Source organism: Rattus rattus, chromosome 17, assembly GCF_011064425.1.
Source record: "Rattus rattus isolate New Zealand chromosome 17, Rrattus_CSIRO_v1, whole genome shotgun sequence".
In the NCBI taxonomy this organism is placed as follows: Eukaryota; Metazoa; Chordata; class Mammalia; order Rodentia; family Muridae; genus Rattus; species Rattus rattus.
Genome location: NC_046170.1, coordinates 32,821,207 through 32,847,125, shown reverse-complemented (window position 1 = coordinate 32,847,125; position 25,919 = coordinate 32,821,207).

The window sequence follows — 25,919 nt, the reverse complement described above, 5'->3', positions numbered from 1 at the left end:
TGCCTGACACAAATCAACCTGAAAGGGTGGTATAATGAAGTAAAGACCCACACCTCAAGTCCCTCAGACCGAGGTAGCAGCACAATCAGGAGTCTGATTTGTCTGAAAAACCAGAGACGCTAACAACGCACTCTGAAGCTACAATTGAAATTCAGTAAGTCTTTACTGAAACAGGAGAGCTCTGCTGACAGTGGTTAGCTTGGATGAGTGCTGCATTATTGAACTCAAGTGGTAAACAAATGTTCATTTTTAAAAATTTCATAGATTACATATAACAAAAATACTTAAATGTTGACATCTGAAAACATATAGGTTGATGTTGGGTTAAATGAAGAAACCATTGTTTTGTTTTGTTTCGTTTCATGTATTTATTAGTTCCCTTTCATATAGGTGGAAATTTTGTTTTCCTCTATGCCCTTGGACACGCTACCTTTTTGAAATCTCAATTTCCTCCCTTGAAAAACAGAGGCTAAGCCAAAGGAAGGATCACTGGGTGAGAGCCATGTGTCTCTGTCCTTAAAAAACAACAGGAAACGAACTAGGGAAGATGGCTCAGCACTTAAAGAGCTGGCTGGGCAAGTGTGAGGACAAAGTTCAGATCTCTGGAAATCCATGCAAATGCAGGGTGGGAATAGTGTCCTGCCTGTAATTTCAGCCTCAAAATCTCCAGGGGATTCCCAGAGGAAGCTGGCTAGCAGAAGTAGCCTAAAAGATTGTTCCAGGGTTGACTGAGAAAGCCTGCCTCCATGAATAAAGGTGAAAGAGGGAGGGATCAAGGATGAAGGCCTTTGGTCCTCATTTGTACTGCACACGTGCAAAACCATGCGTACAGACATCATACACACACACACACACACACACACACACACACACACACACACACACACACACACCCTTGCACAGATAAAGCAAAAATATAAGAAAGAAAAAGGAAACATGGATTAGAGTCTAATATAACGAAGTGGGTGGCAATACTTGCTTTTGCTATGGACGTGAGTACTGGGGTAACTTAGGATGTTACCATGGACAAGTGTTCTCTAACTTCCGAAAGATTGAGGGAATGGTGTTTGAGAATGTTATCTTTGGAAAAGCAAACTAATTTTCCTTTTTTTCCCCATTTGACGATGAACAGTTTAAATGTTGCAAATTAATCTATGTCTTGAGCTTACAGAGAGGATCTCACCCAGTGGGTGAGGAAGGCAAACACTTAGAGCACATGACTGAGAGACTGCGGTGACTACTGCGGTCACGGCAAAAGCTCTGTCTATATCCTTGTCATCACTGTGCCTTGATGAGCCCCTAGACCACATCCTTTCAGCTCTCCAACCTTGCAGGGTAATCTCCCTGTGTTTCTAGTCATTTGCGAAGTACATTAAACACTTGATGTGCACCTCTAAAATTTGAGCATTTCCTCTCTTCTCTTGTTCCATATTCTGTGAGGACGACAATGCAGGGAGTAACTTAAGATGCCAAATGCTGCCCAAACAAGTAAGTATCTAATCTGGTCCTTCCTTTTTATTTTCTCAAGGCCATCTTTGACTGGGGTAACAGCTCTTTTCAAACACTCATTCACACAGAATGGCCAATCAAGGGCCAGTGGGGGGTCTGTGCTTATAACCAGAGTCATTACAGTTTCCATTCTCTCTCAACAGGATTTGGTTCATTTCTTGCTCTTTCATTCAGTCTGCCCCCATGCTGAATCACCAGTTTGAAGCTGCACACAGACAATATGTCTTTATTGAAGTTTGTAAGCTAAATAAAGATGACTCTTAAGAAGTGTATTTTTAGATGACAAACCATCATCTTTGAGGAGGAGAGAAAAAAAAAAGACCCAAACAAATAAAGAGAAACCAAGAAAAATAACCAGCTAAGTATCTACCCTGCTGATTTCAGAAAATGTCTTCATCGACCTTCATTGATAGAAACCAAACAGAGCAGCCTCGGTGTGTTTATTTAAAAGATAGGAAAACAAACAAGCTTTGCTTTGCAGCAAAATGTACTGTTTCCAATGCACATCCCACTTTCCAGATGGGTGAGAAGAGATTTTTATGAGCAAAGTTAAAGACAGTTCATTATGTGCTAAGGCAAGATTGGAGACCAGTGACCTTAGAGGCAATGCTTAGACTTTAGGGACTTCCTGAGTTTTGTTTTTGATGATGATGATGATGATGATGATGATGATGATGATGATGATGATGACGACGACGACAGTGGTGGTGATGGTGATGGTGATGGTGATGGTGATGCTGCTGCTGCTGTTGTTTTTGGTCCGAGGAATTACCTCCAGGATATGTACTGAGTGCTTATTATACCAACGACCTTTATAACACAATTCAGAACTTTACTTGTTAGAATTATAAGCAGTTGTGAATCACCCAAACCATGTGCTGGGACCCAAACTATGGTTCTTTGGGAAGGAAGCGAGGGCTCTTAATCGCTGAACCATCTCATCAATCTGTAAACTGATTAAATTGGGTAAATTATATTTAAGCAGCAGAAAAGTAGGCTGTGAGTTAGGGGTCTCTCAAAACTAAAGCAGGTTCTAAGAATCCAGATCCTAAAGCAGTCAAATAGCACTTAGCGAGAGGCAGAAGTGTAATAGATAATAACTTAATGAGCTACAGCTTAGCCCATGAGCTGGTCAATCGATTACAGTTTAGTTAGCTTACAGCTTAATTAGTTAATGGAACATGTGACCTTCTAAGCCCAGGCAGAGATTAGTTACTGGGGTGAACTATATGTTGGTCTGTTGTGCCTGTTACAGAGACTCAAAGCAAATCATGATCTCATATAATTTTTATTACAGGTAACTAAATTCCCATAAAACATATGACATATAAGCTACTAGTTGTAACTTATATAATGATTTTGTTGTAATCAGACAATTTTGTAAAGCATTGAGACCTGATAAAATATCTAAAATATCTACATATTTGAATTATTCACATTGTTATAATATCTGGAGTATTCAAAGTATCTAAAATATGCATAGATTTTACATATAGTCAATCAACATTATATTTGCATACACATGTTTTAAATATAAGGTCAACTGCTCAAAACTGGAAATAGAAACATACTGCCTCACTGGTTAAGTAAGGTTTCATCTTTTATGAGTTGCCACATGTAGATAAGAACCAGAAAAATGTGTGAGAGAGTACAGAGACTCAGACTAGGAATTCTCTGCCACTCCATGCTTCTTGCCTATCCTTGCCAGGACATAGAACAGTTTCAAGGCCAGCACTCAGAAAATTCTGTGTGAATCAAATCAATACCAAGAACTAGAAAGGAATTTTACAGGAATGATCATAAGTCAATTGAATTTAACACAAATCATTCTGTCAAATTTTCCAAAACTATTTGTGACTCATATTTTAAAGATTTGTCAAAATCATACCAAGAATGGGTGTCCTGACTTGCAATTTTAGCATTTGGGAGGTAGGTGTGGGAGGATCCGGAGTCAGAAGTCATTGGCTACAGGGTAAGTGTAAGGCTAGTCAGAATTATGGCAGGGCTGAGTCTTCCCAGCAATGTGGCCCAGTATGTTGTCAGAATTGTGTGAAATCTTCCTCATCACAAAATCAAGTGGGCAAAGCCTAACATAAGACTTGTCAGAGACCACTAGCTCCCTTTCACAAAGTACTTCTTTCATTGCAGCATCGACCAACTGATGGCTTTATCATAGCTTTTAAGCCCAAACCTTGGACTCTGTCTCAGCCATTTAGACTTTATTACCCATCACCGAGATGCTAATTAAAAAGCAAAAAATAGTGAAAAACAGAGAGAGGAGAATAAGTCATGTGGTCACGGTGAAAAAAGGAACAAATGGAAGAGTCTAAATGCCCAAGACACAGCCTGCAAAGGTGAGTTGCACTTGGTTCCCAGAGCCCCATTGTCTGTCTAGCTCTGGGCCTGCTCTTGAGTCTGGATGAGCCTTTTGGGACCCTACAAGCATCATTCTTCCCTGTGGATATCTTTGGGAGCCCCAAAACTAACCAGCTTGGAACCTTGCCCCGTCAAATCCCTTTGCAGCCAGGCTCACCCAAAACACAGCCTGCAGAGGTAAATTAGTTGCTCGTGGTCCCCTGAGCTTCATTGTCTATCTCTGGGCTCACTCTTTCATCCTAAGGACCCTTGTGGGACCCCAAAAGTCTCATACTACTCTGTGAAGGCTTGCAGAGATCCCAAGTACTACTAACTTGGAATATGGCCCCACCAATCCCTTGCCAGTAGGGTCTGGTTGAGGTCCAGCCAAGAGAGTTTGATTCCCTGAAATACATTGTCTGACCCACAGCTCCACCAACCTTCCCAAGATGTTTTGCTGCCATCGGGATCATCTAGCCAATACCAGAAAAAACTAGATGCCTAAAGGATAACATTAGAATACAATTAACAAGAACCAGGGCAATATGGGACCACCAGGGCCCAGCTATCCTGCTCCAACAAATACGAGATATCCTAATGAAACTTTAAGCACAAGAGGATCTTAAATATACTCTTATAAGCATGATAGAAGCTGTTTAAAGAGTACATGAATAAATCACTTAAGGAAATACAGAAAACACATTAAAACAGGTATAAAAATTAAAAGAAGCAGATAAATATAAAGAAATACAGGAAAATACAATCAAACGGGTGAAGAATATGAATAAAACAGTCCAAGACCTGGAAAAGGAAATAGAAGTGACAAAGGAAACAGAAACTGAGGCAATCCTGGAAATGAAGAATCTAGGAAACAGGACTGGAACTACAGAAGTAAGCATAACCAGCAGAATACAGGAAATAAAAGAGAGAATCTCAGATGTAGAATATTCAATAGAAAAATCAATATGTTGGTCAAAGAAAATAAAAAGTTTTAAGAGGTCATGACACAAACAATCCAGGAAATTTGGGACACTATGAAAAGATCAAACCTAAGGATAGTAGGAATAGAAGAAGGAGAAGATTCCAAATTCAAAGGCCAAGAAATCATCCTCAACAAAATAATAGATGAGAATTTCCATAACCTAAAGAAAGAGATGCCTATAAATGTGCCAGAAGCTGACAGAACACCAAACAGATTGGACCAGAAAAGAAAATCCTCCTACCACATAATGATCAAAACACTAAAAGTACAGAACAAAGAAAGAATTTTAAAAACAGCAAGGGAAAAAGGCCAAATATATACAAAGGCAGACCTATCAGAATTACAACCGATTCTCAATTGAGACTCTAAAAGCAAGAAGAGCCTGGGTAGAGGTCCTGCAGACCCAAAGAGACCACAGAGGTTAGCCTAGATTACTCTACCTGGCAAAATTTTCAATTACCATAGATGAAGAAACCAAGATATTCCTTGACAAAATAAAATTTAAATAATACCTTTCCACTAACCCCGCCATATAGAAGATATTAGAAGGAAAAACAACCCAATGAGGTTAATTGCACTCAAGAAAACACAAGAAATACATAATTTCACACCACTAAAACAGAAGAAACACACACATACATACATATATACATATATACACACACTCACACATACTCACACATACTCACAGGACCACTGCCACCACCACCACCACTAGCACCACCATCAAAATAACAGGAAGTAACAATCATTGACCGTTAATATCGCTCATCATCAGTGGACCTAATTCCCCAGTAAGAAGAAACAAGCTAACAGAATGTATGTCTAAACAGAATTCATATTTTTTTCTGTTGCATGCAATAAACACATCTTAGCAACAAAGATAGTCATTATTTCAGTATAAAGGGCTAGAATAAGGTTTTCCAAGCAAACAAACCCAAGAAACAAGTTGGATTAGCCATTCTAATTTCTAATAAAATAGACTTTCAACTGAGAGCAATAAAATGGATACTTCACACTCAAAGCAAAAATCCACCAAGAGGACATCTCAAACTTCAACACTGTACTCTCACCAATGGACAGGACATTGAGACAGAAATTAAACAGAGAAATAACAAAATTAACAAAGTAACCTCACTCTAACTCAAATGTATCTAACAGATGTCTATAAAACATTTCACCTGAACACAAAAAAGATACCTTCTTATCAGCACCTCACAGAATCTTCTCCAAAATTGAATATATAATCAAGCAAGCCTGGACAGATACAGGAAAATTGAAATAATCCCATGCAGCATATCAGATCATCATGGATTAAAGCTAGATGTCAACAAAAGCAAAATCAACAGAAAACCTACATATGCATGGAAACTGAAAAACTCTCTATTCAATAATCACTGAAATAAAGCGAAGAAATAAAGAATTAAAGACTTTCTATAATTCAATGAAAATGAGGGCACAACATACTCAAACTTATAGGACACTATGAATGCAATGTTAAAGAGGAAAGTTCATAGTACTAAGTGCCCTCATTAAGAAATTAGAAATTTCTCAGAGCTGAAGAAATGGCCCAGCCATTAAAGGCTAGGCTCACAACCAAAACTATAAGAAATGAGAAAGTTCTCATATGAGCAATTTAAAAGTATATCTGGAAGATCTAGAAAAAAGAAGGAAACACACCCGGGAGGAGTAGATGGTAGGAAACAATCAAACTTGGGGCTGAAATCAATCAATTAGAAACAAAGAGAACAATAAAGAGAATTGATGAAAGCAAGAGCTGGGTCTTGGAAAAAATCAACAAGATAAACAAACCCTTTGCCAAACTAACTAAAAGGCAGAGAGACAGTACTCAAACAGTAAAATCAGAAAGGAAAAGGAAGACGAAACAACAGATACTGAGGAAATTCAAAGAATCGGTAGGTCCTACTTCAATAACTTATATTCCACAAAATTGGAAAATCTAAGGGAAATGGATGGTTTTCTAGACAGATACCAACTACCAGTTACACTATCTAGATAGTCCTAAGGAAATAGAAGCAGTTATTAAAGTCTCCTAACCCCCATCCCCTCCAAAAATAGTCCTGGGCCAGATAAAGATTGTTCTAGAGTCTAATTGTACCAGATTTTGAAAGAAGAGCTAATGTTACTACTCAAAACATTCCACAAAATGGAAACAGAAGGAACATAGATAAATTCATTCTATGAGGCCACAGTCACCCTTATACCTAAACTACACAAAGACTCAACAAAAAAAAAAAAAAAAAAAAAAGAATTTCCGAGCAATTTCCCTTATGAGCATTGATGCAAAAATACTCGCAAACTGAATCCAAGAACAGATCAAAGACAAAATGCATCATGATCAAGCAGATTTTATCTCAGGAATGTAGGGGTAGCTTAATATATGAAAATCCATCAATGTCATCTACCACATAAACAAACTGAAAGAAAAGAACCACACGATCATCTCATTAGATGCTGAAAAAGCATCTGACAAAAATCTAACAGCTCTTCATGTTAAATTCTTGGAGATATCAGTGATACAAGGTGCAGACCTAAAGATAATAAAGGCAACATACAGGAAGTCAATGCCACCATCAAATTAAGTGGAAAGAAACTTCAAGCAAGTTCTCTAAAATCATGAACAAAGCAAGGCTGTCCACTCTCTCCCTAATTCTTCAATATAGTATCTTCTACACAAGTCATAAATAGGCTAAAAAAGAAGTTAAGGGGGTAGTACCCCTCAAAACAGTCACAAATATTATAAAATGCCTTGATGTAACTATAGTGAATACCTGTATGACAAGAACTTCAAATCTCTGAAGAAAAAAAATTGAGAAAGATCAGAAGATAGAAAGATTTCCCTTGTTTATAGAAAGTAGAATTAACAGTGAAAAATGGCCATCTTACCAAAATCAATCTACAGATTCAATGCAATCCCCATTATAATTCAAACCCAATTCTTCACAGATCATGAAAGAACAATTCTCACTTCATATGGAAAAACAAAGACAAAAACAAAAGCCAGGATAGCTAAAATGATTTTGAACAATACAATTTTTTCTGAAGTAGTACCATCCCTGACTTCAAGCTGTACTACAAAGCAATAGTAATTAAAAACTCATGGAATTGATATAGAAACAGATAGGTTGATCAATGGAATCGAATTGAAGACCCAAAAATAAACCCACATACCTACAGACATGTGATTTTTGACAAAGAAGCTAAAACCATACAATGGAAGAAAGAGAACATCTTCAACAATGGTGCTAGTCTAACTGGATGTCTACATGTAGAAGAATGCAAATAGATCCATATTTATCACCTTGCACAAAACTCAAGTCCAAATGGATCAAAGACCTCAAAGTAACCATGTACACTAAAAATCTAATAGTAGATTCTCCAGAAAGTGGAGAACAGCCTTGAACTCCTCAGTACAGGAGACACTTCCTGAACAGAACACCAATGGCCCAGGCACTAAGATTAAGAATCAATGAATGTGACCTCATGACATTAAAAACTTTCTGTAAGTCAAAGGACACTGTCATTAGGATAAAACAACATCCTACAGATTGGGAAAAATTCTCTACTAACCCTTTATCTGACAGAGAACTAATATCTAAAATATATAAAGAACTCAAGAAGTCAGGCATCAACAATCCAAATAGCCCAACTAAAAGGTGGAAGACAAAGCTAAACAGAATTCCCAGCACAGGAATTTCAAATGGCCAAGGAGCACCTAGAGAGTGTTCACCATCCTTAGTCACCAGGGAAATGCAAATCAAAACGATTCTGAGATTCCACCTTACACCCATCAGAATGGCTAAGATAAAACCTCAAAGGACAGCACATGCTGTCAACCAATGACTGCCCCAAATTGAGACCCATCCCACGGGCAAGAACCAATCTCCGACACTTTTAATGATACTCTGTTATGCTTGCAGGCAGGAAGCAAGTATAACCGTCCTCTGAGAGGCTTTACTAAGCATCCAATGGGAAGAAATGTAGAGATTCACATCCAAACATTAGATGGAACTCAGGAAGTCTTGTGGAAGAGTTGGGAGAAGGATTAAGGGACCTAAAGAGAACAGGGACTTCACAGAAGACCAACAGAGTCAACTAACCTGGACCCTTGGGGCTTCCAGAGACTGAATCCCTCACCAAAGAGCAAGTAGGGCCCCATGAATATATGCAGCAGATGAGCAGCACCATGCAGATCCTGTAACAACTAGAGCAGGGGGCTGATACCCTGTTGCCTGCCTGCCTGTGGATCTCAGGTCCTTAAGTGGTCCACCTTGGCTGGTCTTAGAGGGAGAGAAGTGCCTAGTTCCACAGCGACTGGATGTGCAAGGAGTGGGGAGGGTTAGTAGGACAGGTGACACCCAGAGAGGGTCTTCCCCTTATCTTTTGAGAAGGGGAAGGTGGATTGGGGGAGGACCTCCATGAGGAGTCCTTGGAGGAGGTGGGGGGGATGATATTAGAATGTAAAGTGAATAAGTACATTTTTAAAAGGAAGACTCTAAGTGATTCTAATGTATGTCTTTGGGCACAGACATGAGTGCTGGCTTTTTATTTTAACGAATTTTAAAAATGTGAACAGAAATTTGTGTCTATGTACAGGTAAGTGTATGTGAGTACAGGTCTCCACTTAGCCCAGAGGTGTTGGATCCCCTGGAACCAGGGGTATAGGTGGTTCTGAGCTTGCCTTTAAATACTGAAACACATTTCTAGCCCCTCGGTTGTTTGTTTGTTTGGTTTGGTTTTTTAAATTTTTTTATGTTCATCTTTAATTGTGCGCATTGGTTTTTTTTCCTTCGGAGTTGGGGACCAAACCCAGGACCTTGCACTTGCCAGCCAAGCGCTCTACCACTGAGCTAAATCCCCAACCCCGTGTGCATTGGTTTTAAAGTGGTTATGAACAAAATGTGGGTCCTCTGTGAGTAGTAATTCTTAACCTCAGAACCATCTCTCCAGCCCTGAAGGTTAATGTATGTAAGGAAGCACAGCTTAGAATGAGCATGGGAGAAACCAGGACTGCCAACCACATGGGCTTTCTTCAATGGAAGGAAATGAAAAATGCCTACTCACTTGGATGGCCAGGGTGAGAAATGATCAATCGACCTGGTGATCTTTTTCACTGCTCTATCAGCCAGCTTTCCTGAATCTCCCAGTATTCCAAGCTTCCTTTAGGCCCTAATCCTGAGCCTTGTGTCTCAAGCGAAGAGAACCCATCCCTACAAAAGAGGTCTCATGTACTTAGCATTCTCAACCAATAGAACCTATCCTTATGTTTATAACAGACCTTGACCTCTGTTTATCAGCCAATAGAACTTCTCTTTGTAAAGGTTACAGGTCAAAAGTTCTATTATGTCTAAATGTGTAAAGAAAATAAACTGTGGCCTCAGTTTCTGCAACTCCTGATCCAGTGCCTGTGAAAATGTCACTGTCCCAAATTCTCATTCTTCTCTCTCCTTTGTCTGCTTTCCCACCAGTGGCAATACTTACAGAAACCCTTCAACAGGATAGTGCTAAGTAGAAGGCTGAAGGGTCATATAACTAAACTATCCCAGTCAGAATCTGGTCCTGTCTATCACTGGGACATCACTGCTAGGGCTCGTCTGCTCTGCAAGGTAATACAATAAATAATTAAAATTCTGAGAATACTCTCCCTGGGAGGCAAGTTCCTCCTCTGTTGAATGGTAGCACATGTTCAGTCTTTCCCTTTTCCTAGCATTGATTCCTGGGAAATTTTTAATCATTTCAGACCCATTGTTTCAGTAGTCTGAAAACAGTAGCCTATGGGCGGGGTGCAAATATTTCTTTAAAACTCCTCTTCTGGTTCTTACAATCTCTCTGCCCTCTCTCATGTGATGGCATCTCAGGTAGGGAGTGGTGTTGATATGGAAGTTCCATTTAGAACTGAGCATCTCACACTCTCTTAATCTCCGCAGCAAAACATTTGCTTAACATGACAGGGTCACTGAATACAGGCGCTCCCAATCTCTGTGACTATATGCACAAGACCTGCATAGGATAAAGCCAGCCAAAAATCCTGGCATGGGTGGGGGAGGGGCTAATAAAGTCCCGCCCCTAGCAAAGGTGCTATTGGCAAACTGATGGCTGTGAAGACAGAGAGAGAGAAAGCTTTCTTCATCAGACATGTTGCACCTGGAAGGCTATCCTTGTGCCATTAGGTAGTCTTATACCCATGCACATACAGGCCAATACTAAGGAGCCAGTAGGTTTACATGGGGCGTGGGGAGAGCGAGAGAGGGAGAGAAACAGAGACAGAGAAAGTCAGAAACAGAAATAGAGACAGAGAGAGAGCATGAAGTTAGAGAGAGAAAAGTGTGGGAGGGGGTAGGGGAAGAATTGAAGGATTAAAGGTGAGGGAACGGGAAGGTGGATTTGATTAAAGCATATTATATGCATGTGTGAAATTCTCAAACAATAAAAATTCCTCTTCTTTCATGATGGTTATAATAGGAGGAGGAAGAAAGCTGTTTTTTTTTTTTTTTTCTGTGAAATGCAAGATCTGGCAATGCAGGGTTATAGAAGCCTCATCGCTGAGGGTCTCATGGAAATGAGTAACTGGTCCAGTGAGGACTTGGAACGTAAAAGGAACCAGGTGAAGGTTTGCTCCCGAGAAAGACATTTATAAATCTCCTGTATTTCTCATAATAACACATATTAATAACCAAAAGAACAAAGTGTCTTTTCAACGGAGGAATGTGCTAGACTGACCTGTCACTAAATAAACAAAGCACTGTTCTTCATTAGTAGGATAAGGTGAGAGCAGGCGTTTGCTGATAGAAGCCATTAAAAAAGGTAAAATGTCACTTTTGGAACATCCTACCCAAAGTGCATAGATTGGAGCAAAATAGAAGAAAAGATATAACCAGTTTCGACAGACTGCAGCACAACCAGCGTGCATTCGTCATAGCAGTCCACAGTCTTCAAGATAATGTCTGAGTTAAGTTCCAAGTTAAGGCACAGGAGAAAGACAGAGCAACCGAAGGTACCCTGTGACCAAGAATGAATCCCTGGGATGCAACTGTAAACACTGATAAATAGATAATGGAACAATGGGCAAGAGTAGAATACAGAATCATATTGATACATGGTTGAATCAATATTAAATTTTGGAAAGGATAATTTCACTGTGATTATGCATGAAGCCGGCCTTCTTGTTGGGCAAAACATACTGAATTATTTAGTGGTAAAGGGTCATGATCTTTGTAACTTGCCCGAGAATGTTCATTCAAACATAAGACTTGGCAGAGTAGAGAAAGCAAGCATACCCCAGTTTCAATAGTTCATGATCTAGAAGACGGGGGAGCTGGGAGTGCAAAGCATTAATGTTTACAAGGCTCACTTTTTCTCCAAATAAAAACATTCATTAAAATAATTAAAAGCAATGGGAAAGAATGGAGACAAAATATCATATCAGGTCACCATTTCGGAGAAGCAAACATCTCATTGTATAATCCACCAGTGGGAAGACCCAGAAGGGATGGAATTCGTCCTGCTTTAAAAACCACTAATAACCTTTCCTGGTTATTCTGAAGCAGGTCACTGAACCCCCAACCTCACTTTTACCCTCCTTCTAGTTAATGAGGCAGAAAACAAACCGAAAAACCACAGCAGCACCACGAGAGAAGCCACCTCTCAGACTCTCTCACAAATTGACAGGGGAGAGGGGCAGATCCGTAGGAACCCTGGCGAAGCTTCACACGGTCCATCAGTCAACCTCCCGGAATTCACCCAGCAACAGTACCTTCTCCATCCACGGACGCTGTGCCCTTTGTCTACGCTCCATGCTCTTCCTTGGGAGAATCAGGGCGGCAATAACGGCAGGAATATCTTGCTTCTAGCCAGGCCTCGTGGAGCCACAGAGGTACTGGTAATAGTTCAGGGGTACAAGGCCAGCCTGGGCTACGAAGCTCCCCAAGCTCCTGGAGCAATCAATCTCCAAATGTTTTAACTGCGCTAGGCCCATCAGCACCACCTGAGAGCTTGTTAAAAACACCAATTCTCATTCTCGCCTCAGACTTACCGAGAATAAGAAACTGGTGGCAACCTCTGCAGTAACAAGTCCCCCAGGTGATTCTGATAGAAACTCAGGCTTGAGTCATTGAGTTATTACACAGCGCTCTAGAATTTGTTAAAGGGGCCCAGACTTAAAAGAAAGAGCTACACGTCCTCTGCTGAATTTGTGAGTCCGCACCTTGTTGGTATTAAATTCTGTTCTGTTTTAAAGTCTGTCAACCAACCTAACAGGTATCTGGTCATCAGTTTTGATTTAATTGTGTAAAGTAGAAGTTATCAGCCATTTTCATCGTGAAAACAGAGGATGTTAGTTTTCAATTACTCAGCGCACCTGAGCTCAGTCTTGAGTTCCGGTAACCAATAGAGTCTGAAGAGAATTGGAATGTGTTGTGTTCCTCACTGGAAGCCAAATCTGTCTTAGAACACTAAGAATGGGTGGAGATCTACAGTTAAGCGCGCGCGCGCGCACACACACACACACACACACACACACACACACACACACACACGAGCCACATCACAGATATGGTGAGTCTGGGGTTCCTGTGGATCACACCATTCAGCTCGAGTAAATTGAAGTCTAAGAAAGATAGTACTGGGGGGGTTACGAAATAATCAAATACCCAGATGTCAAAATGACTACTTTTTTTTCTTTTTTACTATTTCACATTAAAGTAAAACAACAGTCAGTATTCAAGTACATAATGGTGTGTTCTTTCCATTTAGGGTTCAAAACTTTGTTTTAATTCTAGAAATGAAGAATAAGTGTCTTCAAAGGGCAGACTAATATGATTCAGAGAGGGATCATTGGTTAGTTTTAATGATTGATTTTAATTGCTTTCCGTAAATCATTTTCTCAATACCCTTTAAGTTTTGTGGCCAACATAAAGAAAATTGAATCTTAATAGATGTAGGACGTGAAGTGAAAGTATAAGTTTAAAAGCTCCTATGTCTCTTGACCCTAAAAGGAACAAAGGAAGGAGGAACCCATTGCTCCAGAAAAGGAAAGGAAAAAAAATGGCCAAGTGCGGCTCCATTTATCCCAGAGCCTGTGTTCTTGAAGCTAGTGTTATGTGCTTTCTTAAGGGGAAGCCCTTGGTCCTGCCAAGACTGAACCCCCAGTGAATGTGATTGTTCGGAGGAGGGTGGTAATGGGGGGAGGATGGGGAGGGGAAGCCCATATAGAAGGGAAGGGGGAGGGGTTAGGGAGATGTTGGCCCGGAAACCAGGAAGGGGAATAACAATCGAAATGTAAATAAGAAATACCCAAGTTAATAAAGAAAAAAAATCTGAATATACTCTCAACCCTCCCCGCTGTTCACAAATGCTGAACTCTCATTTCAGACGGGATTTCTGTTACATACCCATTACTAGGAGGATAAATTAAACACTTGGAGAATTAACACATCAAAAACTAAAATTACAATATAGTAGGAAGAGATAACCCAGACCATTCACTGTGTAAGAAGCAATTTCAATTTACATCTCAGTTCGGTCTACAGTTGGGTATGTCTACCCAGCAGCCCACCCACCTTGTGGACCCCAGGAGAGCTATGAATAGAGCTCCACACAGTTGTAGAGGACAACGGGAGGGCACAATGTCAAAGGGTACATCCCTGCATGGTGTTCAGGGGGTGGTCCTAGAAGTCTAAGCATGGAGGCAAAAGATGCTCTTTTCCGTGTTCATGGAGGCTGGGATTTTTTTTTTTTTTTTTTATCTTTGTCTGTCTTCAGTGATAGGGATGGAGAATTCTACAATACAGCGAACCACTTGTGTTCTGACTTTGAACTCTGTGACTGGCAGGTGGACGGCAAGCTGAAAGCTTAGTTCTTGCTACCCCCGCCTGTGCTTCCCCACAAGTTAGCTTGTTTTGAATTCTTACATTGATTAGGTAGGACTCCAGGGCGGTTCCCTTCCTGCAGACAAGTCATTTGTATTGCAAATTGTTAATAGTATCCTAAAGCCCAATAATTTCATCTTCGCGGGGCCTCACAGCCTTCATATCCCCTTCCGCATTACTGAACTAACAAGGAGGGATGTGGGAACAGCTGCAGCTCCTGGGGAAGCTTCTGCGCTGGCTTTCCCAGCAGGGATTGCAAACTATTAAAAGGTTGTGGCAGACTGGGCAAACTTGAGGAGAAGAGGTTAAAGCACTGGTTTCCTTTGTCCTTGGTTGTTAGCACAAACGATATCAAAAATGATCATTTTTCTAGTGCGTAGATACCTATATGCATCCTATTTATATTTGTTTATGGTTCATACTCAACATTTCCTCTCCAAATCTAACAAGATGTAAACTTATCCAAGAATGTAGGCAGCAGATACACCAGCAGACTGCAATAAAACACACTCTGAGGTGGAGTTTTGGCTTCTCCAGTACCTTTCATCAGGATCCTTTTGTCCTTTTTCTTGTTTCTTCATCTCAAATATATAAATAGCAGTAATCTTTTGCATACTTAATGAGTTGTATTTAATGAGAATGTGGATTAAGGTACTTATGTACAATAAATGCCAGCTACAACAAGAGCTAATTATGTAAAGCACTTTCTGCAACAAGAACATGTTATTTCATGGATTTTAAAAGAGATGTGTGTGTGTGTGTGTGTGTGTGTGTGTGTGTGTGTGTGTGTGTGTGTGTCTTTCTTGCATGATTGGCTGTACCTAGGGGCCAGAAGAGGGCATCATATCCCCTGGAGCTGGAGTTACACATGGTTGTAAGCTACTCCATTCAGTGCTGGGCTCAGAGAGAACAGCAAATGCTCTTTCCCACAGAGCTCTCTCTCCTGTTCCTTTATCTTAGATTTCAGTTGAACCAAATATGTTTTTCCATTGAATTATATATTCAATAAATAAAAACACTTTCAAACTGCACCCTTAATGTTGGACTCTCAAGGAACAAAAGACTCATTTCGAATTTTTAAATCAATAAATCATTCTTATTTGAACTATCGGCATACATTTACTTAATCATTCTAGATTAGAGATAACTTTATTATATTGACCATGCACCTTTTTTTAGGGTTTTAATACTTAGAACAAAAATATAATAACTGAAGATTTCTATTTCTGGGTTTAGTGGATTAGTGTACAACTGACCCAAGTCTATGCCAAGAACACTAGAAAAGGTAAATATAAAAACAAAATCAAAACAACTAAAAAAAAAATTGGGAAGGTATCAGAGAGCAATCAAGACAGTTAGTTGTTAGATATGGAGCCAAGAACCTGGAGAGAAGGGAAAAGCACTGGAGGTGAGCCCAACATCCTACATTTTCTGTGGATGCATTTGCAGATTGCTGAACAGCATGGGGTCGGCTGCAGAAAAGCCAGCACAAAGCATCTAAGTTGAGCTTTTCCCAGGCTCTCTGGTGGAACAGCCAGAGGCTGGAGATACAGGGTCTTTTAAAGGAGCCAAGACTGGGGGAACCGAATCCTGAAGGGAATGGAAATGAGCCATATGCCATATTCCTCAACACCTTATGCTTCATCTTAAAGTGGCTCGGTCATGGAAAGGGGTCACGGAGTGATTAGCAAAAACCAAGATTAGCTTCCACCAAGGTTGAGGTATAGCTTAAGTTGGAATCTTGGCTAGAGTTCACAAAGCCCTGAATTCAAGCAGGCCTAGGACTATCCCAATTGAATGATGCAATTCACAGCCCTAATCTTGGCACGCAGAAGGTAGAGAGGGCACCCTTGGCTACACAGTGAAATCAAGGCTGGCCAGGACTCCGTAAGGCCCTATTCACAAACAAGTCTCAAGCATCAATGTATAACTAATTTTTTCAAAGAAAAGGTACGTATGGTCATTCTTTAGATATTGCAACAGATCTGTCACGTGCAAAGTTCACTGCTGATAATTTGTCAATCAAGTTACAATAAGTAATTAAAGAATTAAAAATAAAACGATGTGTTAGATATGTTAATTATTTTGCCTTAGGCTGTGTACATAGAACCATCTGTTATAACCTATGCCATTTTTTAGGCAAAATAATCAACATCTAAGTAGAAAAAGATCCTGTAAGGTTTGAATCTAGTAGATGCTAGAGTCTCAGGACACAATATCTGTGGCTGTTGTCTCTCCTCTTCAACAGAAGCTGACAGGCACCAAACTGATGCATTGTCTGTGAACTCCTGCCTAATAGACTTCCCTGTGCCAGGATATGGCACTTGGAAAGTGAGTTTACATCAAAGCCACCTTCTCAAAACAATCCACTCTCTTCTCTGTCACCTACCAGAAAAGCTATAGCAGTAAAGTCTTGCCAACATGGCTGCCTACATATAAACTAAGCAAGGACAACATCAGTAGACATGCTGACCCGGACCGAAGAAAGCTCACTGGTCCTCAGCTCTGCAGAAGGTAAGGGATGCTAAAAGTGGAGGAAAATGTTTTTTCAGAGAAGAACTGACTGATTATCCAGTGCCGATCGATCAACCCTAAACACAGGTATATACGTAACAGTATACAAACTGATCATAAATATATAGAGGAAAGGGGAAATAGTGTAATTATATTGTAAGGTCAAAGAAAAAAGAAGTAAGTTTTAAAAAGAGGACATGCAGCTGAGGATAGGGAGGTGGGATGTTTCTGGGAGGAATTAGGAGAAGGAGTGGTAGGTTAATATGACAAAAATGTATTATATAAAATTCTCAAGGAATTAATTTTTTTCAAAAGGGGGCCCGGTTGTAGGCTTTTTTCTATGAGCCTCTCCCATCCTCAGAGAGCTGTAAGAACAGACTGCACGTGAACTCTGATGTCTCTCTCCAGAGACCCTATCATGCTGCCTTGTTTCTGGGATGGACCCTGAGTTTTCTTCAGAGCTCTAGAATGCTGTCGCCTCTCTGGATGTCTGGGTGTTACTAAATCTTTTTTTAAACAAACAAACAAACAAAACTCCTTACTTTCTAGTCATCTGTCTTAGTGTCTCCTGAGTCCCCTGCCTATCCCAAATTTGACAGATCCTAAACCCCAACAACTGGGTAATGTGAAAAGCAGAAGCAGGAGCAGGAGCAGAAGGGAGCATCCTGCTCTAAAGACAGGACCCTGGCAGACTTGGTTTCTTAGCTATTGTTAGTGATATCAATTTAACTGATCTACCAAGTTTTGAAGCTTGTTGTCTTTGCTTCTGTGAGTATCTTCCTTGCTTCTCTCTGACTTTAAACCTTCTCAGTATCCACAAAGTGAAGACTGCTTCATAATTTCACTTTCCGGATGGACTGGAGGACTTTGGAAGTTGCCATGTCAAAGACTAGAATCAACTTTATGAAAGAAATTGTACATGACTCGACTCTGAGTCATATCACGGCAGATGGTCTTTGACGTCTGCTCTTCTGATTGTTTGAATTAAGCCATTCTGCCCACAACATTTCTTTGCATGTGCATGAAAAAATATCTAGAAGAACTATGTCCAGGTAGTTGAGCCTCCCCATCATCTCTTTTAACAGATACAATGATTTTCTTCAATTTCAACTTATTTTAAGGATTCAAGTCTGCCATCATTTTTCTGTAGACTTACCCTAGATGACTTTACATCCATATCCATGTGGGGTGGGGTGATGGTGCTTTGTGTTTATGTGTAAATGGATAACATTTATCATTTATTGTCAGCATGCTCTTGGTTCCGTGAAATAACTCTCCTTGTATAGAAGTTAATATACTGTATGAAAGGAAAATATTACTGGTTTTTTAATTACTCGTCTGTTTAGATCTTCTGACGATCTCACGATGCTGTGTCTGTTCCCTAGTTTTGAAGCTTTGATGATTCTTATTACAAATGGTTTTTATCTTCACCATCCACATTTGGAAGAAAAAAATGTTTTTCCTCTAAACAAATAATACTTTAATTGCCGGCAAACAAAATGGAAGATATCATCACCTTGCTGATCTTGAGTCAATATCCAGTAGGCATTGGAGCCGGAACACACAGCTCGGCTGGATTCTGCCTGAAGAAAAGGGTGAGATTTAGGGAAATTTTTAGCATTTAAAATCCAAGGGCAGAAGTTCAGTTGATGTTTATAACAAGCTAGTACATCAGAACAAATTCTATCCTGAGGATTACTTATATAAAATGCTGGGTGACAGAAGTTGTTCCCACACAATCTGATCTCATATTCCTCTGTCTGTGTTCCCTCTGCCTCCCTGTCCCTCTCTGTCTCTCTCTGTCTCTCTCTCTCTCTCTCTCTCTCTCTCTCACACACACACACACACACACACACACACACACACACACTGGAAAGTTGCTTTTAAAGCATTAGTAGAGCTAACATCTAGGAAAAGAGAAAAGTCATGATACTTGGTCCTGGCATTTGGTTCTATTCTTCAGATGAGCCTATGGCAACCCTAAAAGCTACAAAAAGACCAGGAAGAGCAGAGATTTCCACAATTACATGGGATCAGGAGAGAAAAATAGGACACTGAGATACATATCCACTGCGAAATGTCCTGGTAAGTTATTAAGAAAAATTGGGAGGGGGGCTGGGAGGTTCCTGATGTCTCTATACAACGTTACACCAGAAGGTTCCTATAACCAACACTAAAGTGCCTAATTTGAAATGAACACAAATCCCCATTAGAGTCAGGAGTTCTCCTTGTAGCTAGTTATCTGCTTAAAATAGAAATTCTTATGCCATAACTCTGGTATAGCATTTAAAATTAAAATAACTTGTAACCTGACATAAAAAAAATAAGAAAAACCATATATAAAACAAATGCAAAAGAGAATCAGTACAAATATGTAATATGTACCTCAAAACAATGATACTGTTGGAAGTATTAAATGGCAGGACAGGATTTGGCAGGAAGTAAAAGCCTTCCGTAAAGTGTCAGATGAATCTTCTAGAAATACAGCCTCAGAATTGAGACCAGCTGTTACTTGGCGAGATAAGGGTGGTTTCGACAGAGTCAGAGAAATAGCAGAACAGATGAGGATAAAAGACCGAACAGGAAGAGTCATGAACACAAGGCTGATATAAGTGCAACTATAGTCCCCGAAGAGAAGAGAAAGGCAATGGGACAGAAACAATGTGTGGCTAAGTAAAGACAGATACATTGTTCCAAAGTTAATAAAATATACCAAGGCACAAGCTTATGAAGTGCTACAAATGCCACACAGAAATATAATTACTAGAAATCTACGGATAAAGACTAATAAAAAATAAAGTAGATAAACTAATCTCAAAAATGAACCAGAAAAAAAAATAGGTGCTAATATTACCATGAAAATGATAGGACTGATAACTAGCCTATAACATGGAGTTTCTGAGAGTAGAGACTTGGATCAATGACCAAGACCACTTGCTGTTTTTGAAGAAGATACAGGTTTGGTTCCCAGAACCCATGTAGCAGCTCATGCCCTTTTCTGGCTTCTTTGGACAACAGCCATAAATGTAATTCATATACTATAAAGCAGGTAAATACAGACATAGACACACACACACACACACACACACACACACACACACACGATAAATCTTTAAAATAAAAAAAAAAGAATCAGTAAAGGCCAGACTGTAGCTGTTCCTCATCATTTAAAAAATGAAAGAAATCATAATCAATATAGAGTTTGATACATAATAAAATATCCTTCATAAAAATGGAGGCAAAAGCATCAAAATTTGAGAGCATCTCTCTCTCACCAGCTCTTCCTGCGGATTGTTCTTAGTGACAGGCAATGGTGTGAGTGAAACTGCATGGATAAATTTGGAGCAAAGACAGAAGAGTGATTATTATTTGTCCATCACAAAATATCCCAAAGGCTTATGAAATCTGAAAGTCACAATCTAGTCAGCATCAATTGTCCACAGGCCAGAGAGAGAATAGTATTCTTATGAGCTTTGTCCAGGGGCTCAGCATAAATGTATGTTATCAAAAGTAAGCTTAAATTAGTCTTCAAATTAATTCAGAGTGTGTACTACAATTGATAGAGTAACTTTATTTGTTGGCTTGTGTGTGTGTGTGTGTGTGTGTGTGTGTGTGTGTGTGTGTGTGTGTCTGTGTGCATCCTATACATCCAGGAACTCCTAGAGGCCAGAAGAGGGCAACATCTTTCCTGGAACTGAGTTACAGACGTTCTGAGCTATCATGTGGGTGCTGTGGCCCAAACCCAAGTCCTGTGCAACAAAAGGAAGCTCACTTAAGTCCTCACCCAACTCTCTCCAGCCCCCAGAGAAACATTTTAACACAAACAGGGTATTCTTTAGTTTATAAGCTAATAAGTATGTAAGGGGAATAATAATCAAACAAGGCTTCCGTAACTCTCATAAAAAAGAAAAGCTTTTTGAGTTCATACTATTGGAGGGATGCAACCCTGGGGTGGGCGTTAGAGTGGTAAGTAAGAAGGAAAGAATATTAATGAAGAACAGCGTGTGCTACTTAGCTGCCATGAGGGGCTGCCAAGACATATCATCTAGTACTACCTGGGGATGTTTGACGAAGTAGATGCCAGAGATCAATGTCTGAAAACTAGATAGGGGAACATGGGCCTATCTGTCGCCCATTGCTCAAATGTGTCCCCATTGGCCCTAAGTTCCCTATATACTTGGGCCTTTAAGAGTGCTGCAGTCTAGAGCATTAAGGTGACTCCTGTGTAGGTAATGAGATGATGTCCAGACAGACTCAAGCCAGCCAGTCTCTGCTAGCACTTGCCAAAAGTGCTCTCCATGAAGCTGCCACCCAAAATCATGGTTGGAGGAATAAGTAGGACTGCTATGTTTTCCAGCCAGTGTGTAAGACACCTAGCAAGATCTGGTGTATTGGTCTTGCAGATGATGCAGCCCAATTCTTCAGACCACAGGTCCTTTGAGTCTCCCAATTTTCTTACAATAAATCCGGAGTTACATAAGTGACCCAGTCAGTATATCTTAGTCCTGTAAGCAACTGAGAATAATGGCTGATAGAAAGTAGAACACTGAGTATTTGGGCACAATCTCTGACTTCAAAGATCCAAATGTTTGCAGTCACATCTTTAAGAAACTATTAATACCTCTGAGAAAAGACAACACATCAGAATATAGTTTTATAAATGGGGCATGGACTTCATGTGCAATATCACAATGCTTCTTAACTTGTGGGCTACGACCCCTTTGGAAGTCAAATGGCCCTTTCACAAGGGTCACATATAGATATCCTGTATATCAGACATTGATATAATGGCTCATAACAGTAGCAAACTTATAGCAATGAAGTAGCAATACAAATAATTTTATGGTGCTGGGGTTATGGGGTCATGACAACATGAGGAACTGTATTAAGGGGTTGCTGAATTAGGAGGGTTGAGAACCACTACAATTTATGGATCATCAGAGATACTGTGAGAACTCTATTTCTAAAGAGAAAGAGATACCAAGAAGGGCAAAGTCTCTGAGAAAAATTGTGCAACTGGAGATAATAAAAAGACTGATCTAAATATGAAATAGTTTGAAGAAACAGGCAGAAGCTAAAGAAGGAGGATGCTGAAAGCCGTAGGAACAGTATTACAGAAACTCCACTAGGATATATCCCAGGTTCAGTGTTCACCCAAATGCAAGAAAAACATTTAAAAGTTGTTCTATACAAAATAATTAGTGTGAAAAAATAAATGCTTGACTCAAGGCATAAATAACTAATAAAAGGGGTTTAACACTATCAAGGTACACACTCACCCTTAATTTGTCTTTTTCAATTTCAATAATCATCATTAACCTGCAATATAGAAATATGAGGTTTAGTGTACATGAAAATACTAGGATATAAGTCCTTTGATTCTTACCAATAACTCATTTTAATAAATTCATAAAACAGCAAGCCTAGGTGTTAGCCTAAAAGAACTCAGAGGAACTTAAGCAACAGCTCAGATGTTAAAAGCACTTGTGGTGCAGTCATGAGGACCTGAGCATCAGGTCTTAGCATCCACGTAACAAGCTAAGCATCCTGCAGATGCTAGTACCTCCAGCTCTAAGAGATACACCACTGTCTGCTGGCATCACACACATACATGCACACACGCATGCACACACAGATACACATGAATACACACACACACACACAGAGGTACATGCATATGCACCTCTATGCACATGTCTATGTGTACTCACTCATACACACACACACACACACACACACACAAACACACACAATTAAATACATTTTTTTTAACAAAAAGAGCCAGTCAGGTTATATTGATCTTAATTGATGGGGAAATACCTTCTCCTGCTAGACAGATGCTAGGTAGAATCTTCCTGTTGTATAGTTGTTTCCTCTGAATGAGAACATTCATTCCCGAAGAAGAAAGACTTGTAAGATCAGAAAGTGAGCAAAGTCTATTAAGTTGGGACTATCTTGAAAGTTACAAAGTACACAAGACTCTTCCCCAAGGTTGTATATGCAGGGACATTTGATGAAACCACCAACCAATGAGAGTACACATGGAGGGACCCATGGCTCCAGCTGCATATGTAGCAGAGGATGGCACTGTCTGGTATCAATAGGAGGAGAAGCCCTTGGTCCTGTGAAGGCTTGATTCCCCAGTGTCGGGAAATGCCAGGGTATTGAGGTGGGAGGGGTGTGTGGGATTGAGAGCATCTTCATAGAAGGAGGGGGAGGGGGAGTGAGGATGGGAGAGAGGAGAAAGGGGATAACATTTGAAATGTAAACACATAAAATATCCATAAAAACCACACACATATTTTTACATCCATCTTAATTTAATCTAAATAGAAAATTTTAAAAATTTATAAAAAGAAAGAAAATAGGACCCTCTCTGATCAACCATGCTGTTCAGGGGGACACCAGGAGTGTAGTTTCTATGAGTCCTCACCAATGCTGGGGTGGGACATTGTGGACACAGCTGCTTTGGAACCTCCTATGTCCCTGTAATTCACACTTCCTCCATACTACTGTAATGCTAATCAACTGGTTCACACAGGTAGTTCTAAGTAGGACCAATTCTTTGATGCTGTAACTGGAATGGATGAATGCTTGTTTAGGTCTCCCTTGGAAGATGCTCAACGGCCCCCAAAAGCACAGCTCATCCAAGGCCACAAATAAGAAGCAAAGTTAGGTCATTTGAGATGCTGACAGCATTTAGGTTACAGAACATAATGCTCGAGACCACTTAGGCATAGCCCCAAGTCAAGAATACACGTAACAGTAACAGAGCTCTTCAAATATTGGCAGGGTTGCCATGTTCCATGTTGTCATTCATTGATCATGTAAGATAAATCCTTCTGACTGGATTTCTAAGACTGTATTTTCTTGCCATTCAAGCTACATCAGAGCGTAGGACCTTTTCTAAAGATCTCGTTTTTATTCATGTGCGTGTGTGCATGTGCTTGTTGGGGTATAGAGAATTCAGAAGAGAATGTCCGATAGCTGGGAACTGGAGTTCCAGCCAGTCATGGGCCACCTGATGAGGGTGCTGGATATCAAACTCTGAAAGAGCAGCAAACATTCTTAATCACTAAGCCAGCCTGAGAAGGGCCCTTTTTTAAATATATTCTATCTTCTCTTCAGTTTAGTCTCTTCTACTTAGAGGTTGGATTTCCTCAGTAAGCAGATCAATGCAGTAATGATCTTTTGGTTTTCTCATAGCACAAGGCTGACAAATAGAAGGACACGCATGTGTGACCCGAGATGATACCTGGGGAATGGACAGGCCTGTTTCCTTTCATAGACTAATATCAAACCCCATGATAACCAGAGGACAATTTCCAGTGTAAAAATGTTTACCTTTTAAAAATACATCCAAAATATCCCTAATTGGTAGTACTCCTAACCTTTTAAATAATATTTTCATTCTTTATAAGTTTCATACACCTATACTATATATTGATCATATCCATTCAATACTACCTCCCTCCTGTTCCCTCTAGTGTCTTCACCCCATTTCCTTCCCAATTTCACATCCTTTTTTAATGGTTATTAAAAACCCCCTGAGTCTAACTAGTGCTGTCTAACTGCTCACGGGTGTATGGCTTTCCACTGGAGCATGAGCAACCTCTCAGCCATCCTGTCCCTGTAGGAGGGTAACTCTGCCACCATCAGCGACCATCAAACAATAACACCCCCAATGAAGGAGGGAACTTGGGAGCTCCTCCCCCATCCATACTGGAATGCTCAGGGAACTTCATGGAAGAGAGGTCAGGGGCAGACAGAATATAAGAGGTGGCAACTGGGGAGAAGAGTTGTGCAATGCTGATTTGGGGCTATGACATGACTATTGCACTCAGCAAATTACAGCAGCTCTTGGCTACCAGTATAAGAAATCTCCTTAGGCCACTGTAATCCTCCATCGATTCTGGAACTTGACACACAGTGCCCTGTGCATTAAGCCATGAGTTTCTTAGACAGGAAGTAGGCAATCCACAGCAGTGCAAAGGGCCTTTCTGAAGTAGATGAGATCCAGTCCTTTAAGCAGATCTCCAAAGCCCCCTAGCCACATGCATTGCGTGCCTGCATCCTATAGTCTCTGTTGGATGTTTCCTACACCATTCCAGTCATAGCCTGTGCTTCATGCAGCATGCTGATTTAATTTAACTGGATGGAGATTCCTCCGCTGGAATTTCTCAATGGATGGTTTGCTTTAATTAGCCAGAGAGCTGAATATATGACAAGGGGCCAGTCCAGCTCTCCTAGCCATTCAAAGGACAACTCATTCAACTGTAAGACTGTCATTTCTACTGCCTTAGAGTAGAGGTCTTTGGGCAATTGTAAATATGTTTGACCTTCAAATGACATACTTCAGAAATGACTAAGCTTACTTTGTTCCAGAAGTGAAATAAAACAGAAATATAAATTAACCAGCTAGGTAGACTTGTTTGTGTGACTTTTTAAATCCTCATATACTTTTGATTCTTTAATTTTATGAGTCATATACTTATAAAGATACTTACATTTACCCTTATTGTAGAAAATTAGTATTTGCATCAGGAATAAGTGTGTTCTGTGACTAAGAAAATCCTTTATTGGGGTAGAGAAAGCAGTGGAGTATGCTCAGTGCCTGAGCCTGAAGCCAGCCAGCTTCCACCAGAAATTAGGCTGTTAGCCAACTGTGTGAC